Source organism: Bombina bombina, chromosome 3 (assembly GCF_027579735.1).
Source record: "Bombina bombina isolate aBomBom1 chromosome 3, aBomBom1.pri, whole genome shotgun sequence".
Classification (NCBI taxonomy): domain Eukaryota; kingdom Metazoa; phylum Chordata; class Amphibia; order Anura; family Bombinatoridae; genus Bombina; species Bombina bombina.
This window is the reverse complement of record NC_069501.1, coordinates 757,455,421-757,467,740: the sequence shown is the minus strand read 5'-3', so window position 1 is coordinate 757,467,740 and position 12,320 is coordinate 757,455,421. Positions and strand designations below refer to the sequence as shown.

General features: G+C 40.6%; 1 protein-coding gene across 1 annotated transcript in view; it reads right to left on the bottom strand.

Moving 5' to 3' along the window:
• Window positions 1-12,320, bottom strand: part of LANCL3 (LanC like family member 3) — a 173,104-nt gene that overhangs the window by 73,195 nt on the left and 87,589 nt on the right. The window lies entirely within an intron of this gene.

Sequence of the window (12,320 nt, the reverse complement as noted above, 5' to 3'; positions counted from 1 at the left end):
TGTTAGGACATGTATCCTCAATCTGCACCCAGTAACTAATTGTAAATAAAAAATACACTATTGTGCTGGATAGAGACAATTTGTGGAAGTTTTTTAGGGGAAATATAGAAAACCAGTGATTATAACTGCACCAGAAAGTTTTAATGTAAGGGGTTAACATTGCACCCGAAAGGTTAATGTGGCATTAGCAGAGACAGATTTCTAATTAGGCAGAGTAGGCATGTGCCTACAGTCGCCCTCCATAGAGGGGCACCGTGCCTAATTGCTGGTGTTCTGTCAACTAATTTAACAGAACACCGGTAACAACAAGGAGGGTTTGTTCTATACAGAACTCTATTCAGAGCGCACCTCCTTCTTTTCCATGACCGGCGGCTTCCGTGGGGGTAGAAAGGCACCTCTGTGTAGTCTGCCCATTGAAACGCCTGTCCAGCATAGCCAGGTGTTTCATTGGGCAGCCTACGCTGGGGTCCTTCCCTGCCCCCACGGAAGCCGCCGGTCACAGAAAACAAGTAGGATGCGCTCTGTATAGTGTGCTCTGTGCCTACGGGTGCCCGAAATGTAAATCCGGTCCTGAGCATTAAGGGATTAACATGGTAACATACCGGTTTATACGGCATACAAGCGGTTATTGAAGTGTAATGGATGTGAAGGAGCCCAAACCATAGCTTAAGTAATGTAACTGCAAAGTGCATAAGTAGAAACTCACTACTTAATTGAAAAAGGAAGTTTTCAATTAAATTGCAATATAGACCTCTTCAAATCCTATTAGGCCTAATAAACCTCCTTTAGTCAATTTAACCTCTTTGTTGCCATATTAATCACCTGTAATGTCATGTTAACCACAGACAGCTCAATATTAACTTGCTTAGATTTAGCAAGCGCTTAAAAGCACTCCTGCATGTTTTCTTATATGTCACTTTTTTAAGTTGCCTATTTTTAAAACATTTAGGTAGAGATTACATCCCTGGTGAAGGGGAAAAAAACAGTCTCCCCAGTTTTCTACGCAGCACAGCAGTGTAGTTACGCAGCGCAACAGTCTAGTTTTGGCGTAACTAGACTGTTGCGCTGCGTAACTACAGGGAGTGCAGAATTATTAGGCAAGTTGTATTTTTGAGGATTAATTTTATTATTGAACAACAACCATGTTCTCAATGAACCCAAAAAACTCATTAATATCAAAGCTGAATAGTTTCGGAAGTAGCTTTTAGTTTGTTTTTAGTTATAGCTATTTTAGGGGGATATCTGTGTGTGCAGGTGACTATTACTGTGCATAATTATTAGGCAACTTAACAAAAAACAAATATATACCCATTTCAATTATTTATTTTTACCAGTGAAACTAATATAACATCTCAACATTCACAAATATACATTTCTGACATTCAAAAACAAAACAAAAACAAATCAGTGACCAATATAGCCACCTTTCTTTGCAAGGACACTCAAAAGCCTGCCATCCATGGATTCTGTCAGTGTTTTGATCTGTTCACCATCAACATTGCGTGCAGCAGCAACCACAGCCTCCCAGACACTGTTCAGAGAGGTGTACTGTTTTCCCTCCTTGTAAATCTCACATTTGATGATGGACCACAGGTTCTCAATCGGGTTCAGATCAGGTGAACAAGGAGGCCATGTCATTAGATTTTCTTCTTTTATACCCTTTCTTGCCAGCCACGCTGTGGAGTACTTGGACGCGTGTGATGGAGCATTGTCCTGCATGAAAATCATGTTTTTCTTGAAGGATGCAGACTTATTCCTGTACCACTGCTTGAAGAAGGTGTCTTCCAGAAACTGGCAGTAGGACTGAGAGTTGAGCTTGACTCCATCCTCAACCCGAAAAGGCCCCACAAGCTCATCTTTGATGATACCAGCCCAAACCAGTACTCCACCTCCACCTTGCTGGCGTCTGAGTTGGACTGGAGCTCTCTGCCCTTTACCAATCCAGCCACGGGCCCATCCATCTGGCCCATCAAGACTCACTCTCATTTCATCAGTCCATAAAACCTTAGAAAAATCAGTCTTGAGATATTTCTTGGCCCAGTCTTGACGTTTCAGCTTGTGTGTCTTGTTCAGTGGCGGTCGTCTTTCAGCCTTTCTTACCTTGGCCATGTCTCTGAGTATTGCACACCTTGTGCTTTTGGGCACTCCAGTGATGTTGCAGCTCTGAAATATGGCCAAACTGGTGGCAAGTGGCATCTTGGCAGCTGCACGCTTGACTTTTCTCAGTTCATGGGCAGTTATTTTGCGCCTTGGTTTTTCCACACGCTTCTTGCGACCCTGTTGACTATTTTGAATGAAACGCTTGATTGTTCGATGATCACGCTTCAGAAGCTTTGCAATTTTAAGAGTGCTGCATCCCTCTGCAAGATATCTCACTATTTTTGACTTTTCTGAGCCTGTCAAGTCCTTCTTTTGACCCATTTTGCCAAAGGAAAGGAAGTTGCCTAATAATTATGCACACCTGATATAGGGTGTTGATGTCATTAGACCACACCCCTTCTCATTACAGAGATGCACATCACCTAATATGCTTAATTGGTAGTAGGCTTTCAAGCCTATACAGCTTGGAGTAAGACAACATGCATAAAGAGGATGATGTGGTCAAAATACTCATTTGCCTAATAATTCTGCACTGCCTGTACACTGCTGCGCTGCGTAGAAAACTGATGAGACAGGGAGTTTTTTTCCCCCGTTGCCAGGGATGTAATCTCCCCCATATGTTTTTAAATATTTTTTCTGGTGTGTAAGTCACATCTGTTCTTTTGTGTACCCCAAAGTTTTATCATTTTATTGGTACTTACAAACATTTTGTTGTTATAATACTTTTGAATCAAAGAGTACATGTACACATACATATCTTACTACCTGATATTTTGTTATTTCAAGATCTTTTTGGGTATGAATATAAGTACTAACATTTGAAGAACATTCAAAATTAGGGAATGAGAACAAATTCTACCAGAAACATTGGCATTTCAGCATGGTTGTCAGATTAAACAGCATTACTCAGAATTGTGAATCTTTGTACATCAAACACAAAAAAAGGAAGTCAGACAGAGAAGAATTTCTGAAGACAACAGAACTGTTCAATGAAAAAAAACATGGAACTATTTAATCGTTTAACTATTTAAACATTATGGAAAAATCAATAACGAAAAAGTTCACATTAACATTTTCGTATTCTGTTAACATTGTGTTAGTAAGACATTAATGATGTATTAGTAATGAACTAGTCCTAAAGCCCGTGTACACGGGCGAATTTTTTTAACTACCGCGGTTCCAACCCTTACTCCCTCTCGCTCTCCCCCTCTCTTTTGCGCTCTCTCTCTCCCTCTCTCTTTTGAGCTCTCTCCCCCTATTTTGCACTCTCTCTCCCCCCTCTTTTGCTCTCTCTCTCCCCCGTTTTGCTTGCTTTCTCTCTCTCTTCCCCCCTCTTCTGCTCTCTCCCCCTCTTTTGCTCTCTCTCTCCCCAATTTTCTCTCTCTATCCCCTGTTTTGCTCTCTCTCCCCCCTATTTTGCTCTCTCCCCTATTTTGCTCTCTCCCATCTCTTATACTCTCTCCCCTGTTTGCTCTCTCTCTCTCCCCCTCTTTTGCGCTCTCTCTCTCCCCCCCTCTTTTGCTCTCTCTCCCCCTCTCTTTTGCGCTCTCTCCCCCCTCTCTTTTGCACTCTCTCCCCCTCTCTTTTGTGCTCTCTCCCTCCCTCTTTTGCGCTCTCTCTCCCCCTTCTCTTTTGTGCTCTCTCTCCCCCCTCTCTTTTGAGCTCTCTCCCTGTCTTTTGCGCTTTCTCTCTCCCCCTCTCTTTTGAGCTCTCTCTCCCCCTCTCTTTTGAGCTCTCTCCCTCTCTTTTGCGCTCTCTCTCTCCCTCTCTTTTGCGCTCTCTCTCTCCCCCCTCTCTTTTGAGCTCTCTCTCCCTCTCTTTTGCGCTCTCTCCCCCCTCTTTTGTGCTCTCTCCATCCCTCTTTTGCGCTCTCTCCCCCCTCTCTTTTGAGCTCTCTCTCTCCCTCTTCTCTTTTGAGCTCTCTCTCTCCCTCTCTTTTGCACTCTCTCTCTCCCCCTCTTTTGAGCTCTCTCCCCCCCCCTCTCTTTTGAGCTCTCTCTCTCCCTCTCTTTTGCGCTCTCTCTCTCCCCCCTCTATTTTGAGCTCTCTCCCTCTCTTTTACGCTTTCTCTCTCCCCTCTATCTTTTGAGCTCTCTCTCACCCTCTTTTGAGCTCTCTCTCACCCTCTTTTGTGCTCTCTCTCTCCCCCTCTTTTGCGCTCTCTATCCGCCCTCTCTTTTGAGCTTTCTCTCTCCCCTCTCTCTTTTGAGCTCTCTCCCTCTCTTTTGCGCTCTCTCTCTCCCCCTATCTTTTGAGCTCTATCTCCCCCTATCTTTTGAGCTCTATCTCCCCCTCTTTTGTGCTCTCTCTCTCCCCCTCTTTTGCGCTCTCTCTCCGCCCTCTCTTTTGAGCTCTCTCTCTCCCCCCTCTCTTTTGAGCTCTCTATTTCCCTCTCTTTTGCACTCTCTCTCCCTCTCTTTTGAGCTCTCTCTCCCTCTCTTTTGCGCTCTCTCTCTCCCCCATCGCTTTTGAGCTCTCTCTCTCCCTCTCTTTTGCGTTCTCCCCCCCATCTTTTGAGCTCTCCCCCTCTTTTGCGCTCTCTCTCTGCCCTCTCTTTTGAGCTCTCTCTCTCCCCCTCTCTTTTGAGCTCTCTCTCTCCCCCTCTCTTTTGAGCTCTCTCTCTCCCTATCTTTTGTGCTCTCCCTCCCCCCTCTCTTTTGTGCTCTCTCTCTCCCCCTCTTTTGTGCTCTCTCTCCCCCTCTTTTGCGCTCTCTCTCCCCCTTTTTTGCGCTCTCTCTCCCCCTCTTTTGCTCTCTTCCCCCTCTTTTGCTCTCTCTCTCCTCCTTTTTCTCTCTCCCCCCTCTTTTGCTCTCTCTCTCTCCCCTCTCTTTTACTCTCTCTCTCTCTCTTCTCCCCTCTTTTGCTCGCTTTCTATATTTCCCTCCTCTCTTTTGGTCTCTCCCACCTCTCTCCCGTTGGCCACGCCCCTTCACGCATGATCCGGTTGTACCTTGGTTTTTGCAGAGGCTGACGTAATGCATTCACACAGGTCATCATATTTTTCCCAGCCAGCTGACTTTCTTCTACAATAGGCCACAAAATAATGTGCAATATTTTCTAAACCAAACCAGCACAAACTTATGTTTTTGCAGCACAAATCAGCACAAACAAATGGTATATATTTTTTTTAAATTGAATAACATGGGGTGCAAAGTGGGCGGTATTTCAGCAAATATAATGCGCAATATCTCAGAAACCAAACCGGCACAAATCAGCACAAACAAATGGTATATTTGTTTTTAAAATTGAATTACATTGGGTGTAAAGTGGACGGAGTTTTATAAAAAAATAATGTGCTATATTACTAAACCAAACCAGCATAAACGTTCCTTTTGCAGCACAAATCAGCACAAACGCAGCACAAACGAATGGTATATTTTTATTCAGTTTTTACAAACATGGGGTGCCAACATCACATAGGTTGTTAAATCCAACAGTAAAAGCTGCCCCTTTCGCAGGCACAGCCTTCAATATTAAATAAATGAGTAAAGAAATTAGAGAGACCATGTTAGATCTGATATTCACTTGATTTTCAATAATTATTAATTAATTTCTAAACCTGAGAATCAAGTATCTGAGAAACCAACAACAAAGCAAAATAAAGTTACTTGTTGAAGCCAGGTGATCAAAATTACTATGATACTTACTTTACAGAAATAATTATATTACCTTCCTTATTTGAAATGGGGAACTCCCTTTCAAATTATATATTTCTATGCTGAAGGGTGAAAAGGGTTAATTTATAATTGCTACTCACCCCAAACAGGACAAATGCTTTGAGATATTTGTCAGTATTATTACAATTACCTGTCAGCTTGACTGGATAGTTGGTTTCAAATAAAAGCAGCAAGTAGCAAAATCATTTTTATCTCGCTACCGTTAACTTCTCGACACAGAACAGATTCCATGGTCAAGAATACTGGTATCATAAATGTTTAAAAACATTACTAAACACACAAATAATAAAACCCCTTATAAAACAGTCCACTCTAATATATGCACAAATGAAAACATGAAAAAAGTTTTAAAATAGACTAAACAAAATGTAAATATTTAACATGTTACATGTATTTACAGAACCCCTTTCAAAGTGTTGTGCAGTAAATTTTGTTTTTCTGCTTTGCTAGTGTTTCTTGCTGTGTGAATATCATGTATTGGGCCATTTAACACAACTATATATGTTTGTGACAGGAACAATACTCGTGATCGGCTGCAAAAGATAGATGAACTGAGCCTCAAGGAATTTTGAAGATTTTGCCTTAAAGGGATACTGAACCCAAATTTTTTTCTTTCGTGATTCAGATAGAGCATGCAATTTTAAGCAACTTTCTAATTTACTCCTATTATCAATTTTTCTTTGTTCTCTTGCTATCTTTTTGAAAAAGAAGGCATCTAAGCTAAGGAGCCAGCCAATTTTTGGTTAAGGACCTGGACAGCACTTGTTTATTGGTGGGTGAATTTATCCATCAATCAGCAAGAACAACCCAGGTTTTTCACAAAAAATGGTTCGGCATCTAAAGCCTAACAACACTCCATGAATTTATCAACTTAGGTAAGTGTTTGCCATTTTGAGGAAATAAAGCTCACTTCTGGGACCAGTTACATTTAACCTATAAACGCTCCACTAATCATTTTCAAAAGAGGAACATGAAAATTATTAAAAATTTACTTTTATGTAAAACAATGGCACTGGACACACTATAAGTTACTTTGCACTAATCCATTACTGATACTCAACAGATATTTAAGGGGATAGTCTAGTTAAAATTAATCTTTCATGATTCAGATAGAGCATTCTATTTTAACCCCTTAATGACCGGACCATTTTTCAATTTTCTTACCCTTAATGACAATGGCTATTTTTACATTTCTGCAGTGTTTGTGTTTAGCTGTAATTTCCCTCTTACTCATTTACTGTACCCACACATATTATATACCGTTTTTCTCGCCATTAAATGGACTTTCTAAGGATACCATTATTTTCATCATATCTTATAATTTCCTATAAAAAAAATATAAAATATGAGGAAAAAATTGAAAAAAACACACTTTTTCTAACTTTGACCCCCAAAATCTGTTACACATCTACAATCACCAAAAAACACCTATGCTAAATAGTTTCTAAATTTTGTCCTGAGTTTAGAAATACCCAATGTTTACATGTTCTTTACTTTTTTTGCAAGTTATAGGGCCATAAATACAAGTAGCACTTTGCTATTTCCAAACAACTTTTTTTCAAAATTAGCGCTAGTTACATTGGAACCCTGATATCTGTCAGGAATACCTGAATATCCCTTGACATGTATATATTTTTTTTTAGAAGACAACCCAAAGTATTGATCTAGGCCCATTTTGGTATATTTCATGCCACCATTTCACCGCCAAATGTCATCAAATAAAAAAAAAAGTTCACTTTTTCACAAATTTTGTCACAAACTTTAGGTTTCCCACTGAAATTATTTACAAACAGCTTCTGCAATTAAGGCACAAATGGTTGTAAATGCTTCTTTGGGATCCCCTTTGTTCAGAAATAGCAGACTTATATGGCTTTGGGGTTGCTTTTTGGTAAGTAGAAGGCCGCTAAATGCTGCTGCGCACCACACGTAAATTATGCCCAGCAGTTAAGGGGTTAAATTAGGTAGCTTGTAGGGAGCTTGCAGGGTTAATTTTAGCTTTAGGGTAGAGATCAGCCTCCCACCTGACACATCCCACCCCCTGATCCCTCCCAAACAGTTCTCTTCCCTCCCCCACCCCACAATTGTCCCCGCCATCTTAAGTACTGGCAGAAAGTCTGCCAGTACTAAATAAAAGGAGTTTTTCTTTTTTTTAATAAAAAAAAAAAAAAATGTTTTAGCTGTGATGGACTCCTGCCTTAGCCCCAACCTCCATGATCCCCCCCCCAGCTCTCTAACCCTCTCCCCTACCTAATTGCCGCCATCTTGGGTACTGGCAGCTGTCTGCCAGTACCCAATTTGCCCCCCAAAAAAGTGTTTTTTTTATTATCTTTTAATACCATTTTAATTTTTTCTGTAGTGTAGCAGCCCCCCACAATACCCCAACCCCCTCCCCCTCCCAGATCCGATATATATTTAATTTTTCCCCCCTCTTCCCACTCATTGGTGTCAGTGTGGGTAGGTAATCGCGCGCGCGCACGCGCACCCGCGCGCGCGCGCACGCGCATGCGCGCCTCCGCACGCTCCCGGCACCCGGCGTGCACATTGCACTAACAGGAGCCGGATGCCGGGTAGCGATGGGCCGCCCACCCGCCTCCCTGTTGCGCTCCCACCCACCAACGAACCGGCCGCATCGCTACCGGTGCAGAGAGGGCCACAGAGTGGCTCTCTCTGCATCGGATGCTTTCTAAAGGGTATTGCAGGATGCCTCAATATCGAGGCATCACTGCAATACCCTGAGAGCTGCTGGAAGCGATTGCGATCGCTTCCAGCACTCTCTTAGACAAGTGACGTACCAGGTACGTCCATTGTCACTAACTGCAAGTTTTTGCAGGACGTACCTGGTACGTCACTTGTCATTAAGGGGTTAAAGGGTCACTAAACCCAAAATCTTTCTTTCATGATTCAGATAGAACATACAAATTTAAACCACATTACAATTTACTTCTATTATTTATTTTGCTTCATTATTTAGATATCGTTAGTTGAAGAAAAAGCAATGCACATGGGTGAGCCAATCACATGAGGTTTCTATGTGCAGCAACCAATCAGCAGCTACTGAGAATATCTAGATATGCTTTTCAGCAAAGAATATCAAGAGAATAAAACAAATTAGATAATAGAAGTAAATTAGAAAGATGTTTAAAAATGCATTCTCTTTCTAAATCATGAAAGAAAAAATGTGGGTGTCATGTCCCTTTAAGCAACTTTCTAATTTATTCCTATTAACTATTTTTCATTGTTCTCTTAGGTATAGATTTGGAGTTTGGCGTTAGCCGTGAAAACCAGCGTTAGAGGCTCCTAACGCGGGTTTCTTACGGACTCCGGTATTTAGAGTTCAGTTACCGACACTCAAAAATCACCTAACGCTCAAATTTCTACCGACACCTCAGAACCAGTAGTAAACATATACCGACAAAAAAAACATCCACGAATCACAAAACAAATATTACACAAAGTACACTTACACTCATACAAACACGACACTATATTTAATTTTCATATTTAATAATTTTTCATCAAAATACAAAGGATTAAAGTTGCGAGATCTCGGGTGTTAGAAAAAAAACAACACAAATCCATTTTCCCATTGACTTACATTGACACACGGGAAAAGACCCTCATATACCTACATCTAACTAATAACATTATCACAAACATACACTCATCGATGCATACAAACAAAATACACCACATGACATACACAAAATATTTATTTATCACAAAAAGAACACGATTTAGTTACTTTTTCACAAAAGCTCATGACGTCATTCACTTTACGAGGAAAACCAGTCTTAGAAAAAAAAAATGAAAAAATTTTAGAGCCTCCATTGACTTCTATTGGGAAGACGTGCTCGTGCACGCGAAACCCTCATTTCCCTAACGCACGCAAATAGCGTAGATAGAAAAACTCCAAATACCAGCGCTAGAAAAGACATGATTTCATGCGTTAGACACAGCTATGATAAATATAAAGAAATGACTATTTCCCTATGGTGGATTTATGGATTTTACTGTTTGAATATTCACAACACCATTAAATTGTTTCAGACTTCTATATTACATCAACTACAAATCAACATCACTAGTAACAACATTTTTGTTTTAAAAATATTACATTTAAACGGACACAAAAATAATGTCAACTTTTCAGGATTCACAAACACTACACAATGGGAAACAATTCTCATTTACCTTTATTATTGCATTTCAGTTATTCAACTCATATGCATGCAGCAACAGCATATCTACATAGGCTTAACACATGATCACTCATGGATGCACATACATTACTTTTAACATTCACTCATACATGTGCATTCAAATGATGGGGGAAAAACACATTACATTCTCTCGAGGAATCACAAAACACAACATATGGATTTTACTGTACTTTTAACATCATTATTCCATCACCAGAAACCATTAGGAATTACGTACAACAAGAACATCATTACACCAGATTACAGATGTCACTTTATGGGAAGGAACAACAATGCCAGACCGCTATATAGAAGTCAGCATATGTGGGACACAATCACAATATATACGTATATGTACATAACACGCATCACCCATCACGCAACCACAAAGCACACATTTAGATTTTATTCAGCACACAATAACAATGTAGTCAAATACAACAACACAATGAGGATTTCAGAACTACATAGGCAGGTTAATAATATCATGACGTCATTAGAAGATTCAACCATACACATCACAGATTCACGACTGTACCGCCCCTTTCGGAACTTTAACACTCAATACTACAATACAACATATACGTAAACAACAGTTTGGAACAGCATTATTAAGGCGATTTCAATGGGACAATTAATAAATATTGTCAGATCGCAAATCCCTTATATATATATATAATACTACAGATGACAGCCGGAAGTTCTTCAGTATTAGTGCCATTTGAATGGGACGCATACAATATTGACATCTCGGCAATCACTTATATATACAATACTACAGATGACAGCCGGAAGTTATTCAGTATTAGTACGATTTGAAAGGGACGCATACAATATTGACAGCTCGGCAATCACTTATATATACAATACTACAGATGACAGCCGGAAGTTATTCAGTATTAGTGCGATTTGAAAGGGACGCATACAATATTGACAGCTCGGCAATCACTTATATATACAATACTACAGATGGCAGACGGGAAGTTCGGAATTATTATTGCGATTTGAAAGGGACGCATACAATATTGACAGCTCGGCAATCACTTATTTATACAATACTACAGATGGCAGACGGGAAGTTCGGAATTATTATTGCGATTTTAAAGGGACGCATACAATATTGACTGCTCGGCAATCACTTATATATACAATACTACAGATGGCAGACGGGAAGTTCGGAATTATTATTGCGATTTGAAAGGGACGAATACAATATTGACAGCTCGGCAATCACTTATATATACAATACTACAGATGGCAGACGGGAAATTCGGAATTATTATTGCGATTTTAAAGGGACGCATACAATATTGACTGCTCGGCAATCACTTATATATACAATACTACAGATGGCAGACGGGAAGTTCGGAATTATTATTGCGATTTTAAAGGGACGCATACAATATTGACAGCTCGGCAATCACTTATATATACAATACTACAGATGGCAGCTGTTACTTTATCGTTTACAAACAATATTGCAGCAACATTGATCGATCACATTCGATGCACATTATACACAACTATGCACTTTCATTCATGTTAGCCTGGACGTGTGATTGTTACTATAAGATCGCGTTTAAGAAATATTGATTACGCATATGAACAAACATTACAAACATGCACTGTATGTGTGATATTTGACACTTTCACATTGAGATTCATTGTTTGAAAATAACATTTCAGAAAACAACAAATAAACGCCCACTGTGAAAGCATTCGCGCCGCTCACATACAAACAGGTGAATACAATCAGCAATCATTACAAACTCACTACCATTGGACTAATTGTACTATAAATCCCCCAAACAACATGGCCAATGCATCACTTGTGATCCACATCAGATCAAGTGCTTACCTTGTTACGCTGTTTTGAAAGATGGATGACGATGACATGGTAGACGCTGCTGGTGCTGCTATTGGCGAACTAGCTGTTGGTCGAATCAGGCAGCCTCGGCGGCTCAGACTGAGACGAAGGGGTCATCTGGTTCGAGGTCCTCGAGTCTACAGGGTGAGACCCACCTTGGAAAACATGAGCGACTTTGAGGTTTATGATAAGTATCGGCTCGATCGCGAACAGCTCATTGGCCTTTACGATCTTCTTAAACCTCATTTGGAGCCACGTATAAGAATAAGGACTGCTGTTCCCGCCATGAGTAAGATGCTAAGCTGTCTATACGTCCTGGCCTCCGGGAGTTTTCAATCCGGAGAACTGTACATGCATGGCCTGGCTCAAGGTACATTCTCTGGGGTGTTTGATAACTTTCTGGACACCATGGTACGTATCAGTAAGCAATACATAGGATTCCCACAGAATGATGGTGATTGGAGGCGCCTGAAGCGG